A 17,145-nucleotide genomic window follows, 5' to 3' on the forward strand; every position below is an offset into this window, starting at 1 on the left:
GCGCCGCGCCAGTCTATTCAGTGGAGCGGCGTGTGTATCACGCCTGCGCGAGAACCTAACCTTTCCAACGCCGCAAACAAATTACAACCGCCGCGCGCGCAACAACCCCGACTCCAACCAACCCTTGTGTGTAGTGTATTAACTAAACTGTGCTGTGTTTGTGCCCTGGGAGTATGTGAGAATACATCACGTCAATTGACACACATATCGGAATAAATAACGGTGCCCGATCGGCTAGCTGAAATCGAAGTGTTTTTTAGTGTATTTTAAAAATCTGTGTACCGGAATTTTTACGGACTCATCAGTGCGAAGGTAAGACGGATGTTTACAGTTATCATTGTGTAATTATAATGCGGAGAAAGCCGCGTGTGTTGCCGGAAGTTTAACGAGTCTTCTTTAGAACTTTTTTGCATCCGACAACGTCTTGGAAAGTCGATAACGTGAGACTCGGATGATTAGAGAAAAAATGTGCGTCTACAAAACTCTTCAATATTCAATTATGATAATTATGTTTCGAATATGAGAATCTCGCATGAATAAGATGGAGTTAGTTGTTTTTGAGACGTCGAAAATGTGACTGAAAACGCTTTTCGTTGACCAGAATAAGAATTGTTTGACGGTGAAAAGGTTCCTGACTCATCTGGCATTACGCCCTCGCCCGAAGCTTCTGTTTAGAATAAATTTACCTTTTAAATGAATACGGAATACACTTTTTAGTAAACAATAGACGGCGGCCGGTGTGTTTCGATTTATTTTAATATTCACATCACATTCGCCTTATCAGATACACTTGCGGTAATTAGTTGTAGAACTTCAAAAGTGATTTTAGGCAAAGGAGATGTAGGTATGTTACAATATTGCTTGATTTCTATGTTCGTGTTTCCCGTGTATATTAGCGACAGAATCAAATTAGTCGTCAACTCGTTTTCTTAGGCAATAAAAGAGACAGCAACCAATTGGCCAGTGTTATGAAATCGTCGAAAATGTATATTGTTAGGTTTGATGTTGACATATATCAAGTTAGCTCCGCTTTATATTAAATTTTATGAACGACTAGCTAACCCTGCAGACTTCTTAGTGACTCAATCGGCAAATAAAATACCTAAACTTTTGTATCAAATAAACTTAACACAAACAAAAGAATCCGTCCGACGGGGGACACATCAAAGGAAAAACAAAGTTGTTACTTTTATTTAATTCCGAGAATTTTCATATTTATCTACCTTTTAAACCTTCTCTGGACTTCCACAAGTAATTCAAGACCAAAATTAGTCAAATCGGTCCACCCGTTCTCGAGTTTTAGCGAGACTAACGAACAGCAATTCATTTTTATATATATAGATAGATAAAGTCGTAAATTTAAATTAAACTTCTGAATGTATGGAAAAAAAATGAAACTCAAACAAAGGAAATGTACTATTAGAATAGTTACGTTTTCTTTTAAGAACAATTGGTTTTCGTCTAATCAAATTAGAAAACACCGAGTACTTTGAGTTTAAAAGGACATTTGATTAAAACAATACTTAGGGATGTTGACTTACTTATTATTAGTTTCTTAATTACTTCAATGGACCATTCATGTGTTTCATTACCCACATTCCTGGTTTATTAATACGCCAGGTAGATGGCACCATATATTTGTCAGTATAATAATTAAAAGTGGGTTTTTTTTATTGCTTAGATGGGTGGGCGAGCTCACAGCCCACCTGGTTTTAAGTGGTTACTGGAGCCCATAAACATTTACAACGTAAATGCGCGACCCACCTTGAGATATAATTTCTAAGGTCTCAGTACAGTTACAACAGCTACCCCGCCCTTCAAACCGAAACGCATTACTGCTTCAGAAATAGGCGGGTTGGTGGTACCTACCCGTGCGGACGGTGAGAATTGAATTTAAAATATTTCATTACAATCCTGCAATTATAAACACGTAGCTAAATTTGTAGATAGCGTCTAAAAATTCAACAAGAATAAAGGATCTCATATCCAAGTCATAAAGTTGAGGGATAAAACCGTCTCTAGCGATAACAACATTTATATCAAGGCGGTGTGTTTGATATCGTTAAGCTTTGAGAGGTTTTTCTAGCTTTATCTTCACCTAAACACACATTATATCCTATGCAAAGCTGCCTTCACGAAAGTGTAAATAGAGGGTGAAAGCTCCTAGTATGAGATAAAAATAAAAATTAGGGTTGGGAAATTCATCGACAAATCGAGTTGTTTATAATAAGCGATTTTTTTTGTACTAATGTGTGTATCCACCTGACTTGTTAAGTGTCGGTGGTTAAGCGAAACCAATCTTAAGACATAATATATTAAAGTCTTAATTTTTTTGATTTTTATTGCCCTTGTAGGCAGACGAGCATACGGCCCACCTGATGGTGAGTGGTTACCGTCGCCCATGGACTTCAGCAATGCCAGGGGCAGAGCCAAGCCGCTGCCTACTAATTCAATTGCATTGAGGCCATAGTTGTACTATTTTGGTATACACGATCTACGTAATGTAAGTACTTATGAAAGCTGCAGGAGCTAGTGAGTTTGCTAGGAAATAAGCTTAAGATGTATATCAAGGCAAAATAGATAGAATACATATTTTGATTGAGATTTTCTGACTACCAATTGTTTTGATAATGCAATACAGAATTTGAAGAGTACGAATGATGTCAAAACATTTATGTCTTGCGTCTCGAATGTATAGATATGTGGGAAGAGATTTTGTCGTTACCGTTAAACACAGTTTAAAATGTCATGTTTTTCTCGAATGATAAATAATCTTGATTAGTCCTCGATTTTTACGATAATTTATCCGGAAAACTGGTTATCCCCGATGGCTATTTTATTGAGCGGTTCACTTTTATTATTATTATTATTATTTAAATCAGCAATGTATATTTTAGTATTTGTGGGTAGACGGTAATGTGACTAGGGGGCGTCTTAAAACTTGTATGGACTGTGTGAAAGAGGATGTGTGAGGGAAGAGTCTGAGTGCAGAGATGACGTAGGATAGGAATTGAGGGTAAAAGAAGACATACTGCGCAGACGCACACACACAGAGTAATAAGAGCTAGAAGAAATATATTTTTGTGTTCGTCGCGGTAGCTATTCTAAATAAGTAAAATTTTTATTTGTACACACTATGCTATGCTATCAGGCTGCCAATCGCTTGTGAACACTTCTCGTTTATATTACTATGACTTCCAGAAAACCAAACTAGTCTAGTGCTTCAAGTTGTACCACACTTATCCTAGAGCTAAACATCGATATCGACACTATCCCCATTCCTAAGAATCTCGAGGCTTCCACTGACCTTGGTCTTTATCAAATGCTTACGTGCTCTGTTTCATGTATTAATATGTTTCTTTGTGTGATATTTTGAAATCCAACAATGATTGACCATGTAGCAGATTACGAAAGACGTGGTGACTGTTTTTGAATGTTTGTTATTTAACCAACTGCGTAATTTTGGATGTTAAACGTGAAACATCAATAGCCGCACGTAAAACCGATTGCTGGCTTGGATTTATTTCTTTGAAAATCTATAAAAAATTGTAAAAAATAAGATATTTTACTTTGAGTTATTTTTCTCGATAGTCTAGTTAACATAGGTAATAAAAGGGTTTTGATTAATTTGATTCATTGATTGATAGTAAGATATCAAGATATTACTATCCAGTTGGCTAATGGGCAGGTTCAATGCCTTTTTTTTATTTTCGCTCATTCACCATAGACATTTCTATCCGATCTTTCTAGACCGTAGCCTCCTTTCAATTTACGACACACAAAAAAATATTATGCTGTTATTTATATCGATCAAGACTCGGGTTCCTGCCATATCGCGGCGTGGTGCCGTCACCATGACAGTGAACTTGTTCGAAAAGTAAAACATATCTAAGACGGTGACGGTATTATGGTTCCAATGCCAAAGACTATTTATTATACTTCTATAATCACAGATTTCACCAAGACTACACTATATACAAATAATATTAAAGATAAATAATATTAACCTATTCTCAATTCGACCACAGACTTAAGCAATAACGAAAGTTTGACAGTAAATAAAGAGTATAATTATGAACATATTATTATGTGTGTGTGTCAAATACATGGTGTAAGAAAGCCTTTTTTATTAATTTAATGTATTTTTTATGCATAATTTAAAAAATAAATTAACATTCTGCACTTCTTCTCTATACTCTCTATAGGTGAGGGAAATTTCATACTCCGCCCGCGCAATTTTCGTAAAAAGGGATACAAAGTTTTTGCTTCACGTATTAATGTATAGATTCATTATTGAGTAATGTGTTTAGAGCCTTACTCAATTTTGATAGATAACTTTGAATGTTGTTAATAATACATCGCAACATATCTGTCGTATTTTTTTCATTTTGGTGTGCAATAAACAATTCCCTCCCTGTCTCTCTCTATTAAGTATAATAAAATGCCTCAGTAACTATATAATAGAGACTGTGTAACCTTTAAATATTACATGTTTGATATCAAAGTTCAAGAACTCGCTTCGCAGTAATAACATTGTGTCCACATTGAAATATCAAAAGTTTCGTTTTCTATATTGTATTTATTAATTTGCTTTCAACATTATAAACAGAAATACGTTTTGACGAATTCAGGACGATTGTATGATTTATATACTATAAATAATTGTTAAGTGTCTAGAATAATCGTGTCGTTGTTTTAAAAAAAAATTTAATTTTAATCAGAGACTGTTAAGAAAACATACGCACGGATGGATAACGCCATCCTGCCTATACCTGCCATGAAGCAGTAATGCGTTTCGGTTTGAAGGGCAGCGGATGTAACTATACTGAGTCCTTAGAACTCATATCTCAAGGTGGGTGGCGGCATTTACGTTGTAGATGTCTATGGGCTCCGGTAACCACTTGACAGCAGATGGGCTGTGAGTTCGTCCACCCATCTATGCAATAAAAAATAAATAAATAGAAATTTTGATCTAAAGGGCTGCTGTCCTTCAAAATGGCATCCGCGTTTTTGTCTTCAAAACGTAAAAAAAAAACCAGCAAATTGTCAACCACCAATCATCATAATAGACAATGTTGCGGCTAAATAGACCATCATCACGTCTATGTAGAACGATTTCAACGGATTTGCATGAAGCCAGCAAAGCTGTGACGAAAATAATAATGAAAGATGAAAGTTACAGAAGAAAACAGATAAGAAAAAACATGTAAAAGTTTTTATAAAATTGTATTGAAAATTCTACATGATATACAAGCGTGTCCTTTTTTCTATCCTTGCCTATTCACTGGCAGTCTAAGACATCATGCTTCTAAGCAGAAAAAAAATTAACCTAATCATTACGTCACAATCTATATCTATACTTAATATTATAAAGAGGAAAGATTTGTTTTTTTGTTTGTTTCGAACAAGGCTCAAGGCTCAAGGCGAACAAGGCTCCGAAACTACTGGACCGATTTGAAAAATTCTTTTTCCATTAGAAGCCGACATTTTCCCTGATGAACATAGGCTACTTTTTAAATAAAAAAAAATATTTAATTTTTTTGTTTTCATGTGTGTTTTAATGTTTCCGAAGCGAAGCGAGGGCGGGTCGCTAGTGTCAAATAAAATTCTCCAAATTTCACAAGAACTTAGTAGTCGAAATACGAAGTTCTTCATCTAAACATAACACTTTAAAATGGAATTTCCATTTTTCAACGTCTGCAATTAGTGTTGGCGTGCCTAACGCTGCACGGCGTTGCTGCTAATTGTTTAAGTCACGTTTTATCATCTGCAAAACGATCAGAATGTGAAAAATACTTGGTTCTTGTAATGCCAACGTCACGTATGTATTTAAGTCATAATACAACAACGATTTTAATATGAGACGTGACTTTATATAGGATGTATATAGTGTGCCATTTAATTTGCCGCTTCGTTTTTCGCGTATCAAAATCTTAACCTAATAGGTGTATGGCTATAATAAAGAATTAAAAAAATATCTTGATTCTAATTTTTTTTGTTCAATATTTATTTTTGTATGCACCATATTTCGAGTTAGTTGTTGGGTAAGTTTGCGAGTTAAGTGTACCGATATTTTCATCACAACAATCAGTTAACGTTTTTACTCGAGCACTCAGGTTGCTTGCCGTTTATCAAGGGTCGGTAAAAATGAACAAGATAAAACTGACGTTACATATATTTACTTTGAAGCCGATTTTTATGTTAGTCAAACACCTAATAATGCATTCGTAATTTTTTTGCAATGTTGAATTAGTTCGACCGTTGTCAGTAAGCATGTAGAACATACACACACATAAGGTGTACCATTTAAATATGAAAACAAAATATAATTTTAGATAATACAAAATTTAAACAAGAATAAAACCCGACCTCAACGGAACAAAATATCATCAATGTAGTCGAAAACAATTAAATACACATGATCAAAAATAACTTAAAAACTGTCTGATCTTGCTTGATAGTATTTAAATGGGACTACATGAGAAGCAAGCAGCTTTCAAATTAATAAAAAAACGGTACAACGAAATCGGTTCACCCAGAAAAAGCTCTAAGGGATAACACGCATAAAAACATAGTCAAATTAAGAACATTCCCATTTATTTGAAGTCCCTTAAAAGTCGAGCTTACTTTATTTGAGACCGTCAGTCCAAAAGTGGCCTAAGCATACCATAGTATGGAGATAATAAGGGGTTTGAATTTACTTTTAATTTGCTTTATAGGGAAAGACAATACGCGTAAAAGTAATGTTTACAAAGCCATCGGTTATCTACCGGTGAAACTCGAGATAGGCCGTGTTTTAATAGGCTTTAAATAAATTGCAATATACATATAAGGAAAAATATGAAAAAATTGAGGGCAATTTTTTTTTCATATTTTTTTTTTATTGCTTAGTTGGGTGGATGATCTTCATAGCCGACCTGGTGTTAAATTGTTACTGGAGTTCTAAGGTCTCAAGTATAGTTACAACGGCTGCCCCACCCTTCAAACCGAAACGCATTACTGCTTCACGGCAGAAATAGGCAGGGCGGTGGCACCTACCCGCGCGGACTCACAAGAGGTCCTACCACCTGTAAAAAAGTCTCTTTCGCGCTGACTGCCTCATTTATGAGCTCAAAATAACGACACTTGACTTAGTAAACAAAGGGACGTACATACTTGCAAAGTGCATTTTGTCGGGCGCCGCGCCGACCCGTTCGCCCACTACGCAAAACAGCCGTTTTAATCGGAGCAAGGCGATTCTTCTTTGTTTAAAGCTTGGATAAATAACGACTATTCAAATTCATACAAATGTTTCGAAGGCTTAAGAAAAATTTAACAATGAATTTCAGTTTTGTGTCGTCTTCGCGATAAACGAAAGTCAGGATCAGAGTTTTTCTTTTGTTGATAATTTTATTAATTCTTATTGGATATTATCTTTCACTATTGATTAGGAAATGTTAATAGTGAGTTTTAGTTTAAAATTTGGGCAGCTATTTTACCCAATCTTTGAAATGTCCTTTGAGTCCTATTTCCAAAGTGACGTCAACATTCAAGATGGCGATAAAATTAATGTGATAAACTTGTGCGGCGGGAAAGGGACGGACTATCTCTTGATCCACACCAACACTTTTTAAACGTTAGAACCTTAGAACTTAATTAGATTATTTGAAATGGACGGTATTTGATAAGCCGTTTTTGTTTTTATTAAACAGAATATTGTACTAGTGCTTCTCACCAAAATATTAATACGGATACAGCTATTGTCTATTTAGAATGAGAGTAAGTCAAATTCGATTCATAACACATAATACCAGGCCGTTCTTAACTGTTTATTCTCAAGGTTTTTAGAGGCGGATTTTACCATAAAATCGTGAGCGGTTTATCCGTAACCAGAGATTAGCGATTAGACGCCTTCGTTACACAATTTATACGCGCTAATTTCAAAATATTATGTTATGTTAATCGTTTAACGAAATTTGATGTTCGATGATTAAAAAGCAAGGTTAACCGTTTTGGCTTTGATTTGTTAAAAATAATTTATTTCCTTGAAAATTTATCTTTTGCTAATTGGTGTTCTGTGATTGGAATATATGTATAATAGTTTATTACTTCAAGATTTTCAAGATACACGCACGATCTTGAGAACTAAAGGGAAAATGTTAATAGACACGAATTTTTTTGTTTTGTTTAAAGCCATACTTTGTTCGGAACCGAACTATTTTATAATTCCAAATTCGATAGCTCTCAGGATATTCTCTTGTGTTACGGATCTAGAATCGCGTACACGAAGCCAGATCTAGAACACAAAATAGCAATGAAACATCTGCACCAATGACGCTTATAAATCCAGCCGGAAATCAAAATCAGATTACTAGAAAAATCAGACGACAAGATCTCCAAAATAAAGTCATATTTCCACATTCAAATTGCATCGTTATTGTTTGGTAACAAATCATAAAGCACTTGTACCGCACTACAGGTAGAAGTAGCAAATAATTAATAGTGCTTAAGAACTTTATCTGACGTATGCATTTGAACATGAGCCTTCATGCACAGAAATAGGTTATAAAATTGTTAAAGAGCAGACATAATTATTATAAAAATTGACAAGATATATACCAAAGATAATTGGGAATCTAAAATAGCGCTAGATAAAACGTCTGATTCGAAACTAGTATGAAATTCGAAGAACAATCACTACATTACACATAATATTATTTAACGAATCCTTATCACGATTTTGACATATAATGAGTTCCCGGTATTTCGATGCTACGGCAGACATCATGGTCACGAGTAGATTAAAGACTGCGGTCAGGACGTTCAGAGCAGACAAATCCGTCCTACCCACCTTCTAATCCGTTTTTGGTGTTACCAATGGAACTCGATGACGCAGCTCGACAATACGCACTCATATCACTTGAAAATATAGGGAACTCATGAAATCTGAAAATTGCAGTAAGAACCCGTTATATAACAGTTTTTGTAATATATAAAACGGTCAATACAAACTGGTATCTAAGAGACGGTACGCGAAGTAAGGGCAGATGATGAACCAACCCAAAGATGGGAAAATCAAAAAAGACGGACGCTAGGGGAGAGCTGGAGGAGGCCTTATATAATGCACTGAACTTAATATCTGAAAAATATTTGAGGATAGAAATACCTTTAGTTTCCGCCAGGTAAACGTTAGGAGTAGGTGCAGAGAAACAGTGTGAAGACTACAGAAGAGCCACGATCCTGACAAATAAGAGAACGACTGAGAAGAAGGTTGATGAAAAATTTACTTTTTTAAATTAGGTAATGTTGGCAAACTGCTAACAATCCATCTGATATGAAAAAGTAACAAGAGACCATAGTAACGACAATCCGACTGCCGCTATGTACGTTAAGGCAGAAGATTAAATTCTCAATCGCTTGCAGCTGTCCAAACCAAGCAAGCCGGCATCAATTATTTCTTCACAGTAAAATCGTGCTGGAATAGAAATGATAGAGCTAATAAAAGATTAAGATTCGAGAACCCCAAAGAACCAATATCTCCCAAATCTTTGGCCAGCCAATCCCAATTCACCTATTACTTAACATTCGTGCAGATATTATTTTAATATAATTTTTGAAACAAAAAAAAAAGAATTAAAAAAAGCTAGTAACTCGACCGGGCAGTGTTGTGGACCTCGCACCGACCTCGATGCGACCTCGGAGCGGCCGCATTCACCAAAGCTATTGGCTTGCAGCAATCGACTTCGGATATAGATAGACTTTTTTATATTCCGCGTCACGACATCACGAAATAGTTCTCTGACAACAACTTTTATTAATATCGCACAAAACGAAACGCTCGCTTTAAGTGGTGCAATGCGAATTCGTAAACGATACGTATCGTAACTAATCGGTCGTTGTCTTTTATTTACGATGAGAATTTTTGTTTTTCAATAAGTTATCCGTAAACAGAGAATATGCTTTATAAGCGTTTTAGTGCTGAGCTTGTTTCCACATCTTCTCAGTCGTACACTCCTGGCGAAGTGGTCGTGGTTATGTATGTCCTATTGCTTGGTTGCGGCTTTTGAGAGACTTTTAAAAAAAATTGAAAATTCTTTGCCGAATTCAGAGCAAAATAAATTGAAATAGTTATTTAAAAGTGGTATTAACTTATTAAAAACGTTATACATGGGCGTGCTAAGCCATCTCTGTACATTTGAGCAATAGTCGGTATTTCGATGCTCCGCATTAATAGAGAGTCGATCTATCGACAGTTCGCCCTCAAAGGGTTAAAAATGGTAAAACTATAATTTCGATATAACGCATTCAAAATACGCATGCTGTAGACTCATAAAAAAACCATTAGAATAATTTTTATTGGCTTTTTATTTTTTATTGAATTAATTATGAGCATGCTTTTGGATGTTTAAGTATTTTTAAAGTTCACCAATTTTTTTTTATATCAGATACATCTAACACTAAAATTATTTGCAGCCGACGAAATTGCGGGTTAACTAATTCACGTCAGTAAATACATGTAATTAGGTTTAATAACAATCCTGGTACCGTAACACACATCCGCGTAAACACAGCAGCCTTGTCAACTTCCTGAATCAAATGCTACTAAATTAATCAATGTTTATTTTGTTAAGAATCAAGTGTCTAATTTATCTAAAGCATGACTAATTTATTAGGAGCAAGCTAAGGTTTCCTCGACATCGTCGAAATCTCAACATTCGGTTGTAATAACAGGTTGATTATAATGACAGATATAATGTATTCAAAAATTGTGATTTAACTCAGGGATAATTTAGCTTTATGTAAACACAATGATTTGTATGGACCATGGTGTGCATATCAATGTGTTTTCTTTTAATATTGAACAAAAAACTAAAGTTTGAATCCTTTTAAAATAATTATCAGTAAAATAAAAGACAATCATATATAAAAATAACCAATTTGTTGTACATATTATATTATTAAGAGCTTAAAATAAAAATAAATGAATAAAATTGTCAACACCGTTATAACCTACAAAAGTTACGAAAGATTCATAACCTCTTATGGGAGACTTAGCCAACGGAATCTGGGACAGAGCTCCGAAACTACATAATAAACGAATCTTGCCATGAACAAAAACATGCGTATAAATGGTCATTAAATTTCCATATTGTGCGGAACCGGCCGGCCGACCTTTCTTTTGATACAGTTATACGACGCTGTCTTACAAACTGTATCGATTTATGAGGTGCCTCATTATTTTTAGGACGTTACTTTGACGTGCTTGATGAGTATATCAGTACGATGCACGAGATTGTGGACACCATGGCAACCCTAGGTCACAGACCATAAGCCATCTTCCATCACAAAGTGAGCAATAGTAATAGTAATATTTAAAATATGAGTAGAATAGAATACAATTTAAAAAAATATTCAAATTAAGTCGTTGCTTATCAGAAATATTGTGTATGCTACGTACTTCGAGCTACCATTTCGTTCACAGTTGTAGCATCTTTAATGTATTTTAGAACTTAATTTGCCCGCTAATTCATAACCTCACTTCTAAATCTTTAGCCAACCAAATCTTAATTCATCTATTACTTGTGCTGTTACCCGTGCAGGTCCTATTCTGTGGGAAAAGGACATGAAAGAGACGGTTTTGTAATTGAATTTAATAATTAATAGTTTTTAAATCCATCGTCTTTTGAACTCAGTAAAACGAGGTAATGTATGATTAGATATGCCTGTAAATGCGTTGCAACGCGTAATGTAACGCCGCTTTGGCTTGAATCCCAAATTCTTCACATAATTTTTTTAATTCTAATAACGTTTAATTAGCAATTAGTTTCTGATACGCAATATAATTAACGTGGGTTTTTTGGTCAGAGTATTGATACAGAATATTCATTAACAGGTCTTATTACCGTTATCGGAATAGGTTTTCAAGTGTGCCGTGTTGGGCGAACAAGTTTGCAGCTACCTGATGTTATTAATGATAAATAATAGGGGGAACCAAACTGGGATTCCCTACACCACAGAAGCAAGAAGCTGCCACTAATATACAATTAAATACATACATACATTTTACAACCCAGGCTAAGAGTAAATAAACATTTTTGTCACGGAAATGTCCTTATGTTTAAATCGATTAGTTTAAGACCCTCGGCTCAGCAGTTAGGGGCACTAAGCTCTGTACCATCGAGTCAGTGAATCACGGCAGAAATTGGACATTCTTATAGAACTTAAATGGGTGCAGTCTAGACGCAGTTAATAAAAAGTTGGAATAGAGCAACAGCTTTCAAAAAACCGGGCTAACCTTTAAATATCTTCTCAACAGAAAACGATGACCGTGGGATATTACCGTTTATATGGGTTAATACGTCCTCGTACAATGAATATTCGACGAAAGGAGAAAAAATAGCTGAAATAACACTAGAAGACGATTAAGGAACCACTAATACTAAAGATATTGAGATAACGCTTATAATTTTAAAACGGAAAGGTTTGCAGTTATGAAGATAATGAAAATTTTGTATTTGTTACTAATAACAGAAGTCGTTAGTAACCAAATTTTCCATTCGATTCGATCGTGGGATGGCGAAAGCTGGACCTTGGCCGTTTTGTGCTACAAGAATTTTGCATGAGTTGCGTGACCCAGTGTTTTTCCTTTCAGAAAAACAATAAATATCATTTATTTTATTTAAAGTGGGAAATAATGGAAGGCTTACGTCAGAGCCGTGGTCAGTTTCGTTGCCATATTTTCATACAAATTCAAGTAAATGGCGTCTGAGATAAGATCGTGACTACATAGCCGAGGCTGATGACGCAACCTTGCACTCCAGCTTACGTTTTGAAATATTCTGCTCTTTCGATTGCATAGTTATTGAATTGGCTGTAGTGTTTTTTTATTTTAAGTATAAGATCTAAGCTTATAAGAAGTAAACTGCAGTTAATTGGCGTTAAGATAGCAATTAGATTCTATTTAAATATATTATTTATCTAGCATGTTATTTAATATTGAACATGTTTTTAGTGTCAGTAATTTGATTTACAAACATTTTATTTCCTGGTAGATTAATTTTTATTAATTTAATTAATCCAATTAGTTTTATAAATTTTAGTCTGATAATATTATTTTTAAGGTTAGATTAAGTTAAAGATTCGTTGTTATATTTTAAGAGTACCTACTTGTTTATTTTCCAAATTCCCAAATAAAGTTGACCAAGTAATTTTGATCCACTTCCCCTTGTTACTCGTGTATTGATTTGATTATCTGTTGAATGTGGTAAGTTCATTAAATAGTCACACGTGTTATTTGTGAATAAATCGACTTCCGACTGTCCACGTTACTCAAACAATGGCTTTTAAAAAAATCGCCCGCAGTACCGAATTTCAATGATATTTCGAAAGTGACCGTAATTTGAATGGAAATTATTTGAGCGTGCTTAAGTCGCGGCCGCAATACCCGGTGACAGTATTCGCTGTTAGAACTGTGGTTTCTTGTAGTAAGTAATGAAATTAAATTAAAATTTACTATTTTTAATATTGCGCATTCATAGTTGTAATTACTTAGTGAATTAAACCATATTCTTTAAGTCTTAAGTCGACAAATGCGTGCCACCCTATACATCTTCGTTCATAGTAGGAAGAAAATCTATTTTTGTAATGTTTAATGTTTAAGATAACCTGCACAAACTAAATGACCAGAAAAATACTGACAATAATTTGTTTGTTTAACAAGCGGTGATGGATTGCTCACAACTGGGTCGCTTGTGAGCTGAATCGTTGATTGTATCTCTGTAGACAGACGGTCAACCGTAAAATTTGGCTGTGACTAGCAATTTAGTACGTAAACGTATCTTATATACGACAATGGCGGGAACAACGGATGCTAGAATTAGTGGCAAGGCTGAAAATTGACAATTAGTATTACGTTGCAACAGTTCGATGTTTAGTATGTGATGTTCCTTATTCTACTCACATTATTGAAGTCAAGATTAATTATAAGGAATTATATACATTTAAAGGAATTATTAATAACTAGCGACCCGCTCTCGCTTCGCTTCGGAAACTGTAATTTATTATTGATTTCTCCACTATTTAATGGATGTTATTATACATATAAACCTTCCTCTTCAATCACTCTATCTATTAAAAAAAAACGCATCAAAATCCGTTACGTAGTTTTAAAGATTTAAGCATACATAGGGATATAGGGGCAGAGAAAGCGATTTTGTTTTATATTATTATGTAGTGATAAGTAACATTTCACTAGTAGACAATAATATAGGTATATATTACCATTTTTGTTTACAAATTGAAACTTTTTGGACAGCAAGATATCGCAGTACGACACTATTTTATGTAAAGTTGAGAATGTGAGAGCTGAACACATAAAACCTATATTGCCGGTAATCTAAGCTTCCACACCCCAATACATGACCCAAAGAAGAAAAAAATGAGATACGGCGTTGCAAAGAAAGAATGATAAAATCATTATATACTTATATGTTGTTGTTTTTCATTTTATAAAGTCATAAACGTCAATTAAAACCTCGTTTCGAGGTGTTAACTTCCTGATGGTCAATAGTGATGCCAAGTTTTTGCAGGCGACCGCAAAATCTTAGGTCACGGATAAGAATTACCAATACAATTTTTTTCTCGAACTACACGGTTGATTAGTGTCGAACGAGCATGTAATATGTGTATTCAAAAACACAATAGTGTATGTATTTATAATGATTTTTTGTTTGCTTATTAATAGACTTGTTATTTTGTTCGGTTGTCGGATTACGTAAATTTAAAGTTATTAATAATTGGTTACTAAAGTATTTATGTAAAACGAAACATTTAATTTATAAGTTTTATGTCTTTAGCGTGATGTTCAATGTCGAATGCCTCTGTCAGACTTCGGGCCACAGTTATGCGAATAAGAGGATGTGCTTTGTTTTAAGTTAATTCACGTTAAAAATCTAATTCTTGAAAATCATTTAAAGTGCTTATTGCACGAGTATGTAGCCAGGACTTTTACGTAGATAAGGCGTTTTCTTAATTAATGTGGAAGTGAAGCCGCGCCACCAGTCGCATTTGCGCAACCTGTTTGTTATAAAAAAATTAATTGATTAAATTTAATTGAAATCCATCAATGGAGTTCATAGACATTTACAACGTAAATGCGCCACCCACTTTGAGATATAAGTTCTAAAATCTCTGTACAGTTACAACGGCTGCCCCTGCTTCACGGCAGAAATAGGCAGGGTGGTGGTACCCACCCGTGCGGACTCACAAGAGGTCCTACCACCAGTGATTACGCAAATTATAATTTTGCGGGTTTGATTTTTAGTACGCGATGTTATTCCTTCACCGTGGAAGTCAATCGTGAACATTTGTGGAATACGTATTACATTAGAAAAATTGGTACCCGCCTGCGGGATTCGAACACCGGTGCATCGCTAGATACGAATACACCAGACGTCTTATCCTTTAGGCCACGACGTCTTCAGCTTTTCTCGTTAATGTTTAAAATTATTTCATTATGAAGTTTTTAAATACAAAAACTGAATTGTAATACCACGTTAACCTTTGCTTTGACGCAGCGACCTTTAAGCACAGTTATTTTAAAGATGTCCCAGATTCCTTTAATTATATAAGTAGGTCACATGTTAATGAATAATAGATTGATTCATTCTAGTTACGTGTCATTCTTCACCACCACCGTAAAAGTGAATTACAGAATTGTGCCACATGCTTTTTTAGTTTGTTAACTCATAGCATTAAAAAAACCCTCCATATTTTTTTATTTACAAGATTCATAATGAGGTACACAACATCAAACTTTATCATTCACTAATGTTTTAGAGGAAAGGCTATTTCTGTTACCACACGTTGGGAGATGATCAAGAGGCTTAGCGAACGTCATCTCCGCCTTCGAGAACGTATATACATTGTTAACGGCTTGTCAATCGTGAGCATTGCTGAACACGCATATCTTTAACACAAATTACTTCTTGAATGAATGTTCTTTTGATGACATGGCGACTGTTTCGTTACGGCAAACACGCATGCTATTAAAGTGTACAAATAAAATAATACATTGCGTTTCTCCAATTTCCGAATCGTTAGAATGTTTTGGATTTCTTTGACCCGGTAACTGGGTCGCGTGCTATTACCTTCGAAGAGAGATATTTTTGACATATAAGTGTGAGTCAAGGCCCGCATGAAACTGCTCAGTCATGTGTGAGCTGTATTCCGTGTAGCAAACTGGATCTCACTTAACCAAGGTTGTGTGATATTTGATCGTATTTATCTATGTACGACTTTATATTAACACTAGCTAATCTAACATATGCACACATGTCTGTGTATACACGTATTAAATCCGAAAATTTCACACCCCTAAATTTTTTTATTTTTTTTGTTGTGCTTTGAATTGTGAATCTAAACCATTCCCAAATTCACACGACCACACATAAATAATTTCATCAAAATTGGTCCAGTCGTTTAGGAGGAATTTACTAACACACACACGGAAAGAAGAATTACATACTCGTATATACCTATATTAAAATGGTGCTTCTATCTATCAGCCCATGGACATAAGGTAAATAAAATATAAAATGGTGCTTACAAACATTAAATTACTTAAAATAAACTACAAAGCCAATTTACGTTGCAGTATTGCTTTCTACTGTCATAACTTCTAATTCAAAACACTATGGTTTCAAGAAGGTTCAAGAAGGTTTCTTTATTTCTAAAACAAAGGTTATATTACTTAATTACAATAATACAAATGAAAGGGAGAGAACGTCTTATTCTCACGAAGTGCCATCATATAAATAATCATTAACTTTAAAATGTGTCTTGTTGCACAAACGTAGTTTGATTAATCTCTTAAATCTGTGGTAACTGGAAATTTTGTTGGGTGTTTTTTTAGGGATTTTATGACCTGGTAACTAAGACCTTTAAGTAATGTCTTATTTTAATTTATATGCTTATTTTCATGAAAAATGATAATATGGAGTGAAATGAAATGAAATGAAGATGATTAACTGTGATGAAATTAAATGAAAACGTGCACACAGAGTACCCTAAAAGAGCCGATTTCTTAATTCAAACCGAGCAAAGGGCATATAAACCAACAGCCCAGTTTTTCGTAAGCTTTCGTCGTACAGAGTAACTAACACGCAC

General features: G+C 34.7%; 1 protein-coding gene across 2 annotated transcripts in view; it reads left to right on the forward strand.

Annotated features, from left to right (window-relative positions):
- The window catches only part of RhoGEF64C (Rho guanine nucleotide exchange factor at 64C), a 165,753-nt gene continuing 148,608 nt past the window's right edge, over positions 1 to 17,145 (forward strand). For both annotated transcript variants that reach the window (XM_089731099.1, XM_028174690.2), the window contains exon 1: positions 1 to 312. The gene's annotated coding sequence lies outside the window, so the exon portion shown is untranslated. The remainder of the gene's footprint in view (positions 313 to 17,145) is intronic.

This window comes from Bombyx mandarina, chromosome 11 (genome assembly GCF_030267445.1).
Source record: "Bombyx mandarina strain Sakado chromosome 11, ASM3026744v2".
NCBI lineage: Eukaryota > Metazoa > Arthropoda > Insecta > Lepidoptera > Bombycidae > Bombyx > Bombyx mandarina.